Raw genomic sequence first — 17,895 nt, forward strand, 5'->3', positions numbered from 1 at the left:
TGCTCCTCCATCCTGCATCTGATCAGACCTACAGTATATCCTGCCAGCCTTACTCCTCATAATCCCCCCTACTGGGCTCAGTCCCCTTCCCTTCCAGTCCTGATGCAGGCTCCGGCTCAGGAGGGCACCTAGTTCAGCGTGGACAAGTGGGCTGAAGGCTCTGTTTCCGTGTTGTATGAGCCAGACTCGATTTGTGAGTTGCCCTGGGCAAGTGTAGTACCTGTGGTGAATATGATTGGTGCTGCCCTCACCCAGAGAGTATTCTGTATTCACTCCTCTGAGTTGTGCCTTGCAGATGGACGAAAGACTGTGGGATGTGTAGTGGTGAATGTCTTCCCACAGGACCCCAGCCCCTGAACTGCGCCTGTTTGCTGTTTCACTAATGCTGTCCCAATGCTTGGTTCAAGATTCAAGAAAGAATTTTTTTAATCAAGTGTACATCGAAGCATACAGTGACAAACAAGAGAAAATCTGTAGATGCTGGAAATCTGAGCAACACACACAAAATGCTGGAGGAACTCAGCAGGCCAGGCAGCATTTTGTGTGTGAAACATACAGTGAAATGTGTTGTTTGTGTTCACCAACAACACCCCTGAACTGAGGTACACATAGAAGAATGGGCAAAGAGGTGGCAGCTGAAACATCGTTTCAGGACATGTATGGTCATGTATTTTGGTAGAAGAAATAAAAGTGTAGACTATTTTCTAAATGGAGAGAAAATTCAAAAATCTGAGGCACAAAGGGACTTGGGAGTTCTCATTTAGAATTCCCTAAAGGCTAATTTGAAGGTTGAGTCAGTGGTGAGGAAGGTAAATGTAATGCTAGCCTTCAGTTTGAGAGGACTAGAATATAAAAGCAAGGATGTAATGTTGAAACTTTATAAAGCACTGGTGTGGCCTCACTCGGAGTATTGTGAGCAGTTTTGGGCCCCTATCTAAGAAAGGATGTGCTGACATTGGAGAGGGTTCAGAGGAGGTTCATGAAAATGATTCTTGGATTGAAAGGCTTGTCATATGAGGAACAATTGATGGGTCTGGGCCCCTACACTCTAGAATTCAGAAGAATTAGGGAGGACATCACTGAAACCTATTGAATGTTGAAAAACCTTGATAGAGTAGATGTGGAGACAATGTTTGCAATGGTGGGGGACTCTATGACCAGAGGATACAGCCTTAGAATAGAAGGATGTCTTTTTGGAATAGAGATGAGGAGGAATTTCTTTAGCCAGAGAGTGGTGAGTCTGTGGAATTCATTGCCATAGGCATCTGTGGAGGCCAAGTCGTTGGGTATATTTAAGGCCGAAGTTGATAGGTTCTGGATTAGTCAGGGCTTGAAGGAAAGGCAGGATATTGGGGATGAGAGGGAAAATGGATCAGCCATGATGAAATGGTGGAGCAGGTTCGATGGGCCAAATGACCTGATCCTGTTCCTATATCTTATGGTCTTCCGTAGGCATACCCCCATCTTGAGATGTGACAAAGGACACACAAGTCTGTTCCGGTGACTATTTCCTGATTACTGGAGCTGGTTAAGTATAACTGCAGAGGAAGTGAACAGAGTACAACTTGTAAATACCATCTTCCTTTAAACCAGCAGACACAAGTCCACAGGGAAGGCAACCTTTTGTAAAAATAAGATCTCAGTGTAACTTTGATCCTGCTTATTTGGGATTGGATATTTCATATTTATTGTCCTCTACCCAGAATGTTAACGAAGTTCTATGCACTGCATTTTCTTATTAATTTATTCACATTTTTCTGGGACCTGTGTTTTGTGCTTAAGGTCAGAAATCACTGTCGGTCCCCCGTTGTCCATGAAATGATGGAGGGCCATGGTCCTGGTGCAGGTTGATGTGTCCAGTCAGTTTGTATGGTTCAGCATGGTCTAGGTGGGCAGAAGGGCTTGCTTCTGTGCTGTACTTTTCTATGACTCTCAATTGCACAAATAAAAAACACCAAGAACATGAGCTGTAGAGCCTTGAAAGTGCGTCTTTTGCGCGTAGAGTCAGTTCAGAGTGCAGTGAGTGATGTTGTCCACGCCAGTTCAGGAGTCTGATGGTTGTTAGGTAATAACTGTTCCTGAACCTGCTGGAGTGTGATCTTAAACTCCTGAGCCTGGTGGAGTGGGACCTCGACCTCCTGAACCTGCTGGAGTTTGACCTCAGGCTTCTGAACCTGGTGGAGTTTGACCTCAGGCTCCTGAACCTGGTGGAGTGGGAAGAGAGCATGGACTGGATGATGGGGTTCTTGTGGTCTCGGGCAGAGTAGCTTCTAGCAGCTGCTGGAAATGTGGTGACACTTGCTCCAGCACATGCTCAGGCAGTACTGATCTCTGACCCAAAGCGACACATTTCACTGTGTGTTTCGATGTACTGTACATGTGACCAATAAAGCTGCTGCCTGGGTTAGTCCCATTCTGTGCCTAGCCTGCTGAGTTCCTCCAGCATTCTGTGTGTGTAGTTATGGTTGGGTTGAGTTGTTCTCCGATTTTGGCAATTTACTTGCAAGCATTTTGTTAATGCACTGTCGACACCTCTTTGCTTGGTGACAAAACTTTTGCAAGTAAATTGCCAAGATCAGAGAACAACTCAACCCAACCATCAATCACCTGAGCTACGGATCTTCTGAATTATTTCCAGTTTAAAAGTTAGAACAGGAGACCAGGCAAAGGACTAGTTATGTTAAATGAAAGTTATTTGTAGTGAGAGATGGTAGAATTTAGACCAGAGAATCAAAAAGTGACAACATTTTTAAAAATACTTTGTGGAAGAAGACACAAGAAAGCCTCCTCCTGGAAATACTAGAAAACCACACCAGCTTTATCAAGAATAAGGAAGTGAAAAGTATTCTCGAAAATACGGTGTTAGAGAAATTGGTTGGACTGTACATGATCAGTATCCTAGAGTTGTGAAGTGGGTGATTGTGGAGAGAGCCAATGATCTAATCTTCATTTCTTGAAATTGGACTAGAATGGTTCCTGTATTTTGGAGGAAAGCAAATGTTGTCCAACTCTTTCAGAAGGAAGGGAGAGAGCAAACAGGCAAGGGCCAGCCTGTTGGACTGACGTCAGGACTGGGAAGTTTGCTGGAGGCTGTAATCAATGATAGAATAACCAAAGAGTCATAGAAGAGTACAGCACAGAAACAGGCCCTTTGGCCCATCTAATCCGTGCTGAATCATTTAAACTACCTACTCCCTTTGACCTGCACCGGGACCATAGCCCTCCATACCGTGACCATCTATTCAGCTTCTCTGAACCGTTGAAATCAAGCTCGCATTCACCTCTTGTGCTGGCAGCTCGTTCCACACTCTCATCCACTCCCTGAATGAAGAAGTTTCCCCTTGTGTTCCAGTTCACCTTTCACCCTTAACCCATGACCTCTCGTTGTAGTCCCACCCAACCTCAGTGAAAAAAGCCTCCTTTCACTTAGCCTATCTATACCCCTCATAATTTTGTGTGCCTCTATTGAATATCCCTCATACTCCTACACTCCAGAGAATAAAATCTTAACCTACTCAACCTTTCCCTAAAACTCCAGTCCTAAAGACATCCTTGTAAATTTTCTCTGCACTGTTTCAACCTTCTTAACATCTTTCCTGTAGGTAGGTGACCAAAATGGCGCACAATACCCCAAATTAGGCCTCACCAATGTCTTATACAACTTCAGTATAACATCCCATCTCCTGCACTCAGTACTTTGATTCCAGAAGGCCAATGTGCCAAAAGCTTTCTTTACGAGGCTATCTACCTGTGACGCCACTTTCCGAGAATTATGTACCTGTATTCCCGGATCCCTCTGTTCTACTGCACTCCGCAGTGCCCTGACATTCACTGTGTACGTCCTTTCCTAGTTTGTCCTCCCAAAGTGAATGCCTTAAATTCCACCTGCCATTTTTCAGCCCATTTTTCCAGCTGGTCCAGATCCCACTGTAAGCTCGATGGCCTTCTTCGGCGTCCACTACACCCCCCATATTGGTGTCATCTGCAAATCCGCAGATCCAGTTTACTCTATACAGATCACTGATATAGATAACAAACAGCAACGGACCCAGCACCAGTCCCTGTGGCACACCACTAGTCACAGGTCTCCAGTCAGAGAGCTTCCCTCTGCTACCACTCTCTGGCCTCTCCCACAAAGCCAATGTCTAATCCAATGTACTACCTCATCCATAATGCCAAGGCAATGACTGCTTGACCAATCTCCCATGCGGGACCTTATCAATTGCCTTGCCTCAATCCTTGTAGACAACCGCACTGCCTTGCCTCCGTCAGCCTTTCTGGTAACTTCCTTGAAAAACTTTGTAAGATTGGTTAGACATGACTGCCCACGGACAAAGCCATGTTGACCATCCATAATGAGTCTCCCTCTATCCAAATACTTATATCCTTATATATCCAGTCCCTTGGAATACCTTCCCGTAACTTATTGGGTGTTCTTATTAAAGTGGCCTCTGAGTGTATGTTACAACATAAAGTACTATATTTTTCAACATGGAGCGGAAAGCAAATTTGTCAGTCTGGTGGGAGCCAAGGATGTTGGGAATGGCGAGGTTGGAGTTCTGCAGGAGTGGTGTGGGACAGGTGGCAGAGACGCAATGTCAGGGTGGTGCGGATACAGACACACCCAGCCCTGAGACACCAGGCAAGGTCATTTGATTCCAAACAGTTGGTTTATTGACCATTACAGAATATCTCTCTGGTGCTTCCCACTCCCTCCCCTCTCCCTTCCCCTTTTCCCAACCATGATTCCCCTCTCCCTGCCCCCTTCCCACTCTCAGTCCACAACACAGACCCATATCAGAATCAGGTTTATCATCACTCACAAATGTCATGAAACTTGGTTTTTTTTGTGGCAGCAGTACAGTGTAATACATAAAACTACTACAGAAGAATAAATTATTACCCTGGCTATATAGATGTGCCTAAGACTTTTGCACAGTACTGCATGCGTATTTGTTTATTTATTTAATTAGAGGTACAATGTGAAACAGGCCCTTCTGGTTCACCAAGGCTCATCACCAATTTGTCACCAGCCTAATCATGGGGCAAACTACAATTAAACTACCAACCGGTACGTCTTTGGACTGTGGGAGGAAACTGGAGCGCCCGGAGGAAACCCACACGGTCACGGGGAGAACGTACAAACCTCCTTACAGGGGACGCCAGAAATGAACTCTGAACTCCAACACCTGAGCAGTAACAGCGTCGCGCCAAACCCTACACTTCCGTAACGTCCCGACAAATAATGCAAATCTTTATCTCTCTTTTTATATTCTATTTACAATATACATGCAATACAATCAGTACATGTCTTCTTCAATATTTGTTGTACATCAAATCAATACATACTCAGGCATGTAACACAGTACTCCTGTTTGAGGGGAAGAAGCTGTTCCTGAATTGTTGAGTATGTGCTTTCAGACTCCTGTACCTCCTCCCTGATGGTAGTAATGAGAAGAGGGGTCTTCAGGTTCCTGTACCTCCTCCCTGATGGTAGTAATGAGAAGAGGGGTCTGCAGGCTCCTGTACCTCCTCCCTGATGGTAGTAATGAGAAGAGGGGTCTTCAGACTCCTGTACCTCCTCCCTGATGGTAGTAATGAGAAGAGGGGTCTTCAGGTTCCTGTACCTCCTCCCTGATGGTAGTAATGAGAAGAGGGGTCTTCAGACTCCTGTACCTCCTCCCTGATGGTAGTAATGAGAAGAGGGCATGTCCTGGGTGATGGGGGTCCTTAATGATGGACGCCGCCTTTTTGAGGCACGCTCCTTGAAGATGTCCTGGATACTACGGAGGCTGGTGCCCATGATGGAGCTGACTGAGTTTACAACTCTCTGTGGCTTATTTCGATCCTTTGCATTAGCCACCCCCCAGCCCCAATCCTAGGTAGTGATGCAGCTTATTTCAATCCCCTGCGCTGGCCGGGCTTAAACATGATCCTTCAGTAAGTTTTGATAGCTAATTTACCATTTTATTTTCAAAGTTTGTTAAGCCTACGAGCAGCAGTGTTAAATTGCAACTCGCCCACAATTGTCCTCAGTTTAATTGTCATATCTATCTAGCCTGCCTTGGTTCAATTATAGTGTAAGTTAATCTCATTCACAGTCAGCTTGCATTGACAGTAACTACCGTGGAGAGTATTTTAACAGGCTGTATCATCGTCTGGTATGGCGGGGGGCGGGTGGGCAGCTACTGGACAGAATCGAAATAAACTGCAGAGACTTTTAAACCTAGTCATCTCCATCATGGGCACTAGCCTCAGTGGTATCCCGGTCATCTGCAAGGAGCGATGCCTCAGAAAGGCAGCGTCCATCATTAAGGACCCTCACCACCCAGGACATGCCGTCTTCTCATTGCTACCAACAGGGAGGAGGTACAGGAGCCTGAAGACACACATTCAGTGATTCAAAAACAGCTTCTTCCCCTCTGCCGAACGATTTCTGAATGGACATTGAACCCATGAACTCTGCCTCAATACTTTTTTATTTCTGTCTTGCACTACTTATTTAATTTAACTATTTAATATGTGTAATTACTGTAATTCGCGTTTTTTCCCCTATATTTATCATGTACTGCTGCTGCAAAGTGAACAAATTTCACCACATAAGCTGGTGATATTAGACCCGATTCTGAGCTCGGAACAGTGGAGGAGGTGGAAAGCAGATGCACAAGTCATTGTGGCTTCCCACACAAGATTTATCTGCCACACCTTCGTCCTCTGTGCTTGTAAACATGGACAGTGCTCACCTTAATATCGAGGCAATAGAACGTTAGAAGTAGGGGAGGAGTTGGCCATTCAGCCCATTGAACCTGCTGTCCTATCCTTTAAATCTAAGCCTGACCTCAGGTCCACTCTCCTGCCTTTCCCCCCTGACCCCTGACACTCTTAAAGACCATAAACCTGTCTCCACACAAAATGCTGGAGGAACTGGACAGGTCAGGCAGCATCTACAGAGGGGAATAAACAGTCAACGTTTTGGGCTGTGACCCGTCGTCAGGACTGGAAAAGAAGAGGCAGAAACCAGTATAAGAAGGTGGGGGCGGGGGAGGATTTCAACTATCACCTACCAGCTTGAACTCCTTCCCCTACCCTCCACCCCACCTCCTTATTCCGGCTTCTTCCCCCTTCCTTTCCAGTCCTGATGAAAGGTCTTGACCTGAAACATCGACTGTTTATTCATTTCTATATTCGTTATCTGACCTGCAGAGATCCCCCAGCACTTTATGTGTGTTGTTCTGGATTTCCAGCGTTGGCAGAATCTCTTCTGTTTATAAACCTGTCTCCGGCTTGAATATATTTGCTGAGTCCCTCCCTCCAGTTGTCTGGAGCAGAAAACTCCTCAGGTTTAGGAGTGCCCGAGGGAAGCAATTCCTCCTCCTCTCCATCTTTCATGTGGGGGCAACTTCTTCTGAAATTACACTGTCAGTGAACGAGCATTGTTAAACCTTGTCAAACCTCTCTGCATGTAGCGGTAGATTGCTGCCTTGGGTTCAGAAACCTGGAAAGACCTAATTATATTTTCAGTGTGGGATTTTAGAATATATTTTAGGAAAGAGTGTGATGGCAAGTGGCTGCTGTGAATGATAAACACAAGAAGTTCTGCAGATGCTGGAAATTCTGAACAACACACACAAAATGCCGAAGGACCTCGGCAGATCAGGTAGCGTCTATGGAGAGGAATAAACAGTTGACGATTCGAGTAGTGACCCTTCAGCAGGACTGGAAAGGAAGGGGGCAGAAGCCAGAATAAGAAGGTGGAGGGGAGGGGAAGGAGGACAAGCTGGCAGGTGATGGGTGAGACCCGGTGAGGGGGGAGGGTGAGTGGGTTTAACTGTGTGATTGTGATATCCACAATGTTGCAGTGGAGTTTGGATCCTTTGCCAGGGTCTTGACAGTCAAGGTACAGGAGATGCAGAAAGTTCATCAGTGGTCATAATTGCTTGAAGTTTCAGAATCTGGCACTTAGTTTGTTATTGCCAAATGAACCGAGGTACAGTGAGAAACTTTGTTTTCCTGCCATCCTTACAGATCATTGTGGAAGATACTAGCAGAATGCCAGAAATATGAGAATGTCAGGCGGCAGAATTGAATTGAATTGACTTTATCACTTACATCCTTCATATACATGAAGAGTAAAAATCTTTACGTTCCGTCTCCCTCTGAATGTGCAATGTGCAATTTATAATAAATAGTATGTACAACAGGACAGTCAGTATAACATAGAAATACAGTTGTGTCAGTGTGAATTAATCAGTCTGATGGCCTGATGGAAGAAGCTGTCCCAGAGCCTGTTGATCCTGGCTTTTATGCTGTGGTACTGTTTCCCGGATGGTAGCAGCTGGAACAGTTTGTGGTTGGGGTGACTCAGGTCCCCAATGATCCTTTTTACACACTTGTCTTTGTAAATGTCCCAAATAGTGGGAAGACGCACTGGGCTGTCTGCACCACTCTCTTCAGAGTCCTGCGATTGAGGGAAGTACAGTTCCCATACCAGGCAGTGATGCAGCCAGTCAGGATGCTCTCACTTATGCCCCTGTAGAAAGTTCTTAGGATTTAGGGGCCCATTCCAAACTTCTTCAAACGTCTGAGGTGAAAGAGCGCTGTTGTTCTTTTTTCAATACACAGCCGGTACGTACAGACCATGTGAGATCCTCGGTGATGTTTATGCCAAGGAACTTAAAGCTGTTTACCCTCTCAATCCCAGATCCATTGATATCAATAGGGGTTAGCCTGTCTCCATTCCTCCTGTAGTCCACAACCAGCTCCTTTGTTTTTACGACATTGAGGGAGAGGTTGTTTTCTTGACACCACAGTGAGTCGATTGTTAATGAGGTTTCGAAGTACTTGGAGGCACATGATAAAATTGGCCACGGTCAGCATGGTTTCCTCAAGGGGAAAACTTGCCTGACAAATCTATTCGAATTCTTTGAGGAAATAACAGGCAGGATAGACAAAGGAGAGTCAGTGAATGTTGTTTATTGGGATTTTCAAAAGGCCTTTTGCAAGGTGCCACACGTGAGGCTACTTAACTAGATAAGAGCCCATGGTTGTACAGGAAAGATACTAGCATGGGTAGAAGATCGACTGGCAGGAAGCAAAGTGTGGGAATAAGGGAAGCTTTTTCTGTCTGGCTGCCAGTGACTGGTGCTGTGCCATAGGGATCGGTGTTGGGACCACTTCTTTTCACATTGTATGTCAATGATTTGGATGAAGGAATCGATGAGTTTGTGGCCAAGTTTGCGGACAATTCGAACATAGGCAGAAGGGCAGATAGCATTGAGGAAGCAGGGATCCTGCAGAAGGACGTGGGCAGATTGAGAGAATGGGCAAACTTGTGGCAGATGGAATATAGTGCAGGGAAGTATAGCGCTGTGCACTTCGGCAGAAGGAATAAAGGTGTGGACTGTTTTGTAAGTGGGGAGAAAATTTATAACTCAGAGGTGCAGAAGGTCTCCACCACTTCCGCTGGCTTCTCGTTCCACACTCACTCCACCTTCTGAGTTCCCCTCATGTTCCCCTTGAACATTTCACCTTTCACCCGTAACCTGTGATCTCTAATTCTACTCTCAACCAACCTCAGTGGAAAAAGCTTGCTTGCATTTACCCCATCTATGCTCGTCATAATTTTGTAGCAAATCTCCGCTCGTTCTCCTACGCTCCAGGGAATAAATTCCTAACCTATTCAAACTTCCCCTATTATTCTGGTCGTCAAGTCCTAGCATATCGAGGCATATTTATAGTGAGAAGGCCAAGGTAACATGTCCACGAGTTTCGTGCCTTCTTAATTTATGCTTCTGTCTAGTATCTGTGCAGACTCCAACCGTTATTCCAAGTTTAATGTTTGGGTGCTGCCCCATTGTTTTTGTGTTCCACTGCTTACCCTTTCTTCTGTCAGACAACCTGAGACCCGAGGCAGGGTCTCTTGTTCAAAATGGAAGCTGAGTTCAGGCAATAACTCATGCGTTCCTGTCTGTTTCACACCGCTTGTCAAGGAGGAAATGCTGGGAGAAAAGGAAACATCAGCTGGCAGAATGGGTATTTTGATAACAAAACTTTCAGCAGTGCACAGCGTTTAGTACACTGTGAAAATTCAGAGGCACCCAGCTCAGCAGCAAGAGTGAACCACAAAATACAGCGACATTACACACAGCGGCCACTTTATCAGGAAACTCCGATACCAAATCAAGCGGCCACTGAGTGTATGCTTGTGGTCTTCTGCTGCTCATCCACTTCAAGCTTCGACATGTTGTGCGTTCGGAGATACTCTGCTGCACACCACTGTTGTAAGACATGGTTATTTGAGTTACTGTTGCCTTCCTGTCAGCTTGAACCAGTCTGACCATTCTTCTCCATGTAGACATGCTGAAGAAGTTCATTTGTTGTTCTGACCAAACATCAGAATGGGGGAGAAATGTGATCGAAGTGATTTTGTCTGTGGAATGATTGTTGGTGCCAGATGGGGAGGTTTGAGTATCTCAGAAACTGCTGATCTCCAGGGATTTTCACGCACAAAAGGCTCTGGAGTTTACAAAGAATGGTGTGAAAAACAAAAAAAAACATCAAGTGAGCGGCAGTTCTGTGGGCGAAAACACCTTGTTAATGAGAGAGGTCAGAGGAGAATACCCAGACTGTTTAAAACTGACGGAAAGGCGACAGTAACTCAAATAACCACTCGTTACAACAGTGGTGTGCAGAAGAGCTTCTCTGAATGCACAACACATCGAACCTTGAAGTGGATGGACTACAGCAACAGAAGACCATGAACATACACTCCATGGTCACTATCTGGAACAGGAGGTCCCGGACTGCCACTGAGTTTAAATATCTACACGTTAGCAGGACTGAAACAAAATGTCCAGAGGAAACCATTGATTCTTCAGCAATTCAAGTGCCCCAAATAACCAGCAGGAAGGCTGGTAATGCAGCCTTTCACTATTGATTTAATTATTTTTAAGATATATTTCTTACTGTAATTTATAGGTTTTTTATGTATAACTCTGGTCTACTGCTGCAACACTACAAATTTCATGCCATATCATCTCATCATCATCATTATGTGCTGTGTCGTATGACATCATCATTATGTGCCGTATCAAATGACGGGGACGATCGTGGTCTTTCCATGACCATGACTGTTCTTGGCAAATTTTTCTACAGAAAAGGTTTGCCATTGCCTTCTTCTGGGCAGTGTCTTTACAAGATGGGTGACCCCAGCCATTATCAATACTCTTCAGAGATTGTCTGCCTGGTGACAATGGTCACATATCCAGGACTTGTGATCTGCACCATCTGCTCGTACGACCATCCACCACCTGCCCCCATGGCTTCACGTGACCCTGATCAGGGGAGCTAAGCAGGTGCTACACCTTGCCCAAGGGTGACCTGCAGGCTGGTGGAGGGAAGGAGCACCTTCCACCTCCTTTGGTGGAGACGTACCTCCACCCTGCCACCCTCACGACATATATCAGTGACGTTAAACCTGATTCTGGTTCTGAGGCGGACATGACTCCCTGCTTGTGGGATACTGAGTTCGTCACTGACCAGTTGCAGAGAGAGCATCGGGACCTGACCTCCCTTTTTAACTCTGCTCTGTGTGTGTGTGCTGCAGCTGAACAATTGGTGGAAACGCTGAAAGGGAATTTGTTGATGCCAAAACATCCCACTCAAGTTACAGAGGCAGGGTCAGAGATTCAGAGAGGAAAGATGATATTCTGGTCACCCCCACATGTGTGGGTGTTTCTTTACTGATTCGGGAAGGATTGACAGAAGCATAAGATGACAGTTGGCACAGGAGGAGCCCATTGGTTCTGTCAGGAGGCAGCTGTCTCTGTCTGTGACAGCGACTCCCTCGTGTCATCCATTCCCCCCGCCCCCTCTCCCAGCCGTTTCTCTGCAGCTGTGTGAATTTCCCTTCACTCTACATTTAACTAATTTTCTCTTGACGGCTGCAGTAGAAGCTGCCTCTGTCTCATCTGCAGGCATTGCGATCTAGATTCCAATTACCTGCTGCACAAAATGTTTTCTTCATATCACCCTTAATTCTTTTTTCCTTTTAATCTGTGGCTGCGACCTCTTGTCCTTGGCTGCTACACCAGTGGGCACTACTCCCACTATCCTCTCTGCCCTGACACCACATCATTTTGCGCAATTTGGTCAGATCTCTCCCTCTCTCTCCTCCAAACAAAACAGTTTTTCTACCATTCAAACTTGTGTCAGTTATTCCAGGAACCATTGTTGTCAACCTTTTGTCCAGTACCTTCACATCCTTCCTGTAAATGTGGTGACCAGAACGGAACTCACTTCTCCAGCAAATGCCAGACCATTCTACCAGAATACTGTAACTTCCCTTCTTGCATATGCTGTGCCTTCGTTGATGAAGCCCAGAACCACAGGTAGTAGACTCTTCTGGTGAATAAAGTGTCCAGGTGTTTTAGTTCCCTCCACAAAGACCACAACCTTGTCGTAGGGTTTGGAGGCTTGTGTGCTTCAATCACCCGGAGAGCTGTGTTGGCTGGAGTCAGGGCCTTATGCTTTGGCTCTTGGTAGGGTCACTCGGACAAGACAGATCAAAGGTTAGAGGTCAGACTAAGAGTGGTCCACTGGTCATCCAGGTTCGGGGCTTCACCTCACGGCTAACAACCCTGAACGGTCAAGCAAAATTGTTTCAGAAACAGCAATTCCTTCTACATCTGTGTGCAATGGTAGGGACAGACAGAGATGGTGGACCTTCTTTGCTGCCCTAAACGCCAGCAGCCTAACGGGTAGTAAGTAATTGCTTTTATTCATCATGGCTTGGTATAGCGATGCAGAAACTGCAGTGAGTTGTGGACAGAGCTCAGCACATTGCGGAAACTAGCCTGCCCTCCATGGACCATGTCTACACTCAGTTCATCCAAAGCAGCCAGCACAATCGAACACCCGACTACCATTGTTCCCTCTAAGGTGGGCGTGTGCGCTACAAGTGCACAGGGGAATTTAAAATGCGCTCAAAAGTTTTCACCCTCTACTTCCTCCAATGCAAGACACATCTTTTCATCGGTGAGGGGCCCAAACTTGCTCACAATGCTTCAGGCGAGGCCTCACCAGTGCTTTATAAAGCCTCAACATTACATCCTTGTCTTTTTAATCTAGTCCTCCCGAGATGAATGCGAACAATGTATTTGCTTTCTTCGTCACTTATTCAGTCTGTAAATTAACGTTTTGGGAATCCTGCACGATGAATCCCAAGTCCCTTTGTATCTCAGATTTTTGAATTTTCTCTCCATTTAGTAAATATGTTCTTTCTTTCTTTTTCAATCTTTTTATTAGTTTCATAGAATATAAACATAACATAGCAATAGTACAGAATTGTTGGGAATACATTGTTATACTCAACATGAGTAATTATAAAACCAAATAGTATTTATTTGACAAAACTCCCAATCATGTAGGATACCAATGAATAATACAGGACAAAAAGAAAATATCCAGACAAAAATCATGAAAAAAGAAAAAAAAGCAACCCCCCCCCCCCAAAAAAACTAATCTAATCAGAATTAATCAACTAAACTAAAAAAGACCTGGGCAATTTTAACAACGTAAAAATGGAAGAAAAGAAAACTTTAGTGTCGACAACTCCGTTCCTCTCAACCAACAGTACTGAGAAGTAAAATGAGTTTGGAAATGGTAAATATGTTCTAAACCTATTGTAGGCTGCCTTGTGGATATGCTAGAACTGGTCTACTGATCAGTGACATGTTATAGAAAATTCTTTTTTTTTAAATCCTTTTATTAACTTTCAAAATTATAAACAAAATTACAATGTTGATACAAAGAGTTTGGAATAATCTTATTGTTAATAAACACATACAAAAAAGATTTCAAATAACACAGGTATAATAGACTTCCAAACTCATGATGTAATTAATCATAAAGAAAAAAAGAAATAAAAAGAAAAAAAAACAAAGGAAATTCCCCTGAAAAAAGAAAAAAAAGAACTAAATACTAAACCCAAAAAAAGCAAACGGAACAAACAGGGCTAGACCAATATCTTAAATCAAACACGTTCAGTAATGTCGTCAACTCCGCTCCTCTATTCATATATTTTAAATTAATAAGAAGGATTCGGAAAGGTCAAATTACAATGTTATAGAAAATTACAGAGCAGAACCAGGCCATTCAGCCAATCTAGTTCATGTCAAACCATTTAAGCTGCCTACTCCCATCGACCTGCACCATCGCTGTAGTCCTCCATACCCCTACCATCCATGTATCTATCCAACAGGTCAGGCAGCATCTTTGGGGAGGAAGTGAACAGTCGACACTTCGGGCTGAAACTCTTCATCAGGACCGCAGAAGCGACTCAACCTGAGATATCGACTGTTTAATTCTCTCTCTGTAGAGCTGGAGCTGAGTTGCCTGCTGATTCAGAGCCGACAAGTCTGCAGTCAAGTCACAGTCAAGGTAAATTTGTTATAAATTTCAGTCAAGCTAAATTTATATGACACCGTCTTCTACCCGGACGACTAGAAAGGAGAGTTTTCAGAATCTGAATCAGGCATATGTCGTGGAATTTGTTGTTTTTGTGACAGCACTACAATGCAATACATAATAATAGAAAACTGTGAATTACACTATATAGACAATAGACAATAGACAATAGGTGCAGGAGTAGGCCATTTGGCCCTTCAAGCCAGCAGCGCCATTCACTGTGATCATGGCTGATCATCCACAATCAGTACCCCGTTCCTGCCTTATCCCCATAACCTTTGGTTCTGCTATCTTTAAGAGTTCTATCCATCTCTTTTTTGAAGCATCCAGAGACTTGGCCTCCACAGCCTTCTGGGGCAGAGCATTCCATATATCCACCACTCTCTGGGTGAAAAAGTTTTTCCTCAACTCCATTCTAAATGGCCTACCCCTTATTCTTAAACTGTGGCCTCTGGTTCTGGATTCACCCATCAGCGGGAACATGTTTCCTGCCTGCAGCGTGTCCAATCCCTTAATAATCTTATATGTTTTAATAAGATCCCCTCTCAGCCTTCTAAATTCCAGAGTATACAAGCCCAGTCACTCCAATCTTTCGACATATGACAGTCCTGCCATCCTGGGAATTAACCTTGTGAACCTACGCTGCACTCCCTCAATAGCAAGAATGTCCTTCCTCAAATTTGGAGACCAAAACTGCACACAGTACTCCAGGTGTGGTCTCACCAGGGCCCTGTACAGCTGCAGAAGGACCTCTTTGCTCTTATACTCAATTCCCCTTGTTATGAAGGCCAGCATGCCATTAGCTTTCTTCACTGCCTGCTGTACTTGCATGCTTGCTTTCAGTGACTGATGTACAAGAACACCTAGATCTCGTTGTGCTTCCCCTTTTCCTGACTTGACTCCATTTAGATAATAAATATATATATATTTGAAATAGTTAAATTAAATAAGTAGTGCAAAAACAGTAGAGATATTGTTATGGGTTCAATGTCCCCCTTCCCTTTCAGTCCTAAGGATCTCGGCCCAAAGCATCGACTGTTTATTCCTCTCCATAGATGCTGCCTGGCCTGTTGAGTTCCTCCGGCATTTTGTGTGTGTTCCCCTGGATCTCCAGCATCTGCAGAATCTCTTGTGTTTATGATACACCACCCTGTGACTGATTTTCTTGCAGGCATTTACTGGAAAAGAAGTACAGTATGATTGTAAGAAAAACTATACATAAACAGACAAACTGGGTGCAAAAGAAGGCCAACTGTGCATCTAATTATAAGAAAATAAATAACACTGAGATCATGAGTTGTAGAGTCCTTGAAAGTGAGTCTGTAGGTTGTGGAAACAGTTTGGAGTTGTGGTGAGTGAAATTATCCTCGCCAGTTTCGGAGCCTGATAGTTAAAGGATGATAACCAAGGATACTTGGTAGTGTGGAGGAGCAGAGGGATCTGGGGGTACATGTCCACAGATCCCTGAAAGTTGCCTCACAGGTAGATAGGGTAGTTAAGAAAGTTTATGGGGTGTTAGCTTTCATAAGTCGAGGGATAGAGTTTAAGAGTCGCGATGTAATGATGCAGCTCTATAAAACTCTGGTTAGGCCACACTTGGAGTACTGTCTCCAGTTCTGGTCACCTCACTATAGGAAGGATGTGGAAGCATTGGAAAGGGTACAGAGGAGATTTACCAGGATGCTGCCTGGTTTAGAGAGTATGCATTATGATCAGAGATCAAGTGAGCTAGGGCTTTACTCTTTGGAGAGAAGGAGGATGAGAGGAGACATGATAGAGGTGTACAAGATAATAAGAAGAATAGATAGAGTGGATAGCCAGCACCTCTTCCCCAGGGCACCACTGCTCAATACAAGAGGACATGGCTTTAGTAAGGGGTGGGAAGTTCAGGGGGGATATTAGAGGAAGGTTTTTTACTCAGAGAGTGGTTGGTGCATGGAATGCACTGCCTGAGTCAATGGTGGAGGCAGATACACTAGTGAAGTTTAAGAGACTACTAGACAGGTATATGGAGGAATTTAAGGTGGGGGCTTATATGGGAGGCAGGGTTTGAGGGTCGGCACAACATTGTGGGCTGAAGGGCCTGTACTGTGCTGTACTATTCTATGTTCTATATAACGATTTCTGAACCTGGTGGTGTGGGACCTAAAGCTCCTCTTTCTCCTGTCTGATAGTAGCAAAGAGGAGAGAGCATGGTCTGGGTGGTGGGGGTCCTTGATGATGGATGCTGCTTCACTGTGACACTGCTCCTTGTGGAAGTGCTCAATGGTGGGGAGGGCTTTACCCGTGATGTATCCAGGGCACTGGTGTGTGCATACCAGGCTGTGATGCAGCCAGTTGGGATACTCTCCTCTGTGCATCTATACTGGGTATAAACCTCCATCGGAGGGGCTGGAGTTTGGTCAGTTCCCCAAGGAGAAGGTCTTTCTGCACAAGTGCTCTTATGTTTGAATCTTACCTCCCCAGCAGGAAGCAGCAGCTGAATTGGCGGAAGCTGAATGTTAGCTTTAGCCTCTTTATTCGGAGTTAAAAATAACTTCTTAAAAGGTGGATGTTTTTAGGGGTTGAGCAGGTCACTGAACACACAGTCAGTCTGAATAGCAATCATTGCCACGCCGCTGATTGGGAGACTTGTGCCAGGCTTCTGTTGGTGAAGTCGATGGTGTAAACTGAATTTCAGCCGCGCCAATCCAACGTTCAAAGCAAATTTGTTATCGGAGCAAATACATGTCACCATATATGACCCTGAGATCCATTTACTTGCAGGCATTCACAGTAAATACAAGAAACACAATAGAATCAATGAATGGCCGCGCCCAGCGGGACAGATAAAGAATCAATGTGCAAAAGACAGCAAACTGTGCAATGCAAAAAGGAAAAAAGAGAATAATAATCAGAATGAGAACCTGGTTTAATATCACCGGCACATGTCATGAAGTTTGTTGTCTTTGCAGCGGCGGTTCAATGCAATACGTAACAACAGAGAAAAACTGGGAATTGCAGTCAGTGTGTAAAATATGTATAATAAATAATTAAATTAAATAGTAGGGCAAAAATAGAAATAAAAAGTAGTGAGGTAGTGTTCATGGGTTCCATGTTTATTCAGAAATTGGATGGCAGAGGGGAAGAAGCTGCTCCTGAATCTTGAAGCTGTCTTCAGGCTCCTGTACGTCCTCCCTGATGGTAGCAATGAGAACAAGGCATGTCCTATGTTGGTCCTTAAAGATTAATGCTGCCTTTTTGAAGATGTCCTGGACGCTGGGGAGTCTAGTGCCCATGATGGAGCTGACCGAGTTCACAACTCTCTGCAGCTTATTTCAGTCCTGTGCAGATGCCCCTCCCATACCAGACGGTGTTGCAGCCAGTCAGAATGCTCTCCATGGTACATCTGTAGAAGCTTGTGACTGCCTTTGGTGACATACCAAATCT

At 44.7% G+C, this 17,895-nt stretch overlaps 1 protein-coding gene across 4 annotated transcripts in view; it reads left to right on the forward strand.

Annotated features, from left to right (window-relative positions):
* The window catches only part of LOC134339015 (tyrosine-protein kinase Fyn-like), a 299,324-nt gene that overhangs the window by 82,124 nt on the left and 199,305 nt on the right, over positions 1-17,895 (forward strand). Inside the window, exon 3 of one of the 4 annotated variants that reach the window (XM_063035252.1) lies at positions 14,261-14,439. The exons of 2 other annotated variants lie outside the window; for them this stretch is intronic. The gene's annotated coding sequence lies outside the window, so the exon portion shown is untranslated. The remainder of the gene's footprint in view (positions 1-14,260; positions 14,440-17,895) is intronic. One more of the 4 variants, XM_063035255.1, reaches the window with a different exon arrangement.

This window comes from Mobula hypostoma, chromosome 28, assembly GCF_963921235.1.
Source record: "Mobula hypostoma chromosome 28, sMobHyp1.1, whole genome shotgun sequence".
Taxonomy (NCBI): domain Eukaryota; kingdom Metazoa; phylum Chordata; class Chondrichthyes; order Myliobatiformes; family Myliobatidae; genus Mobula; species Mobula hypostoma.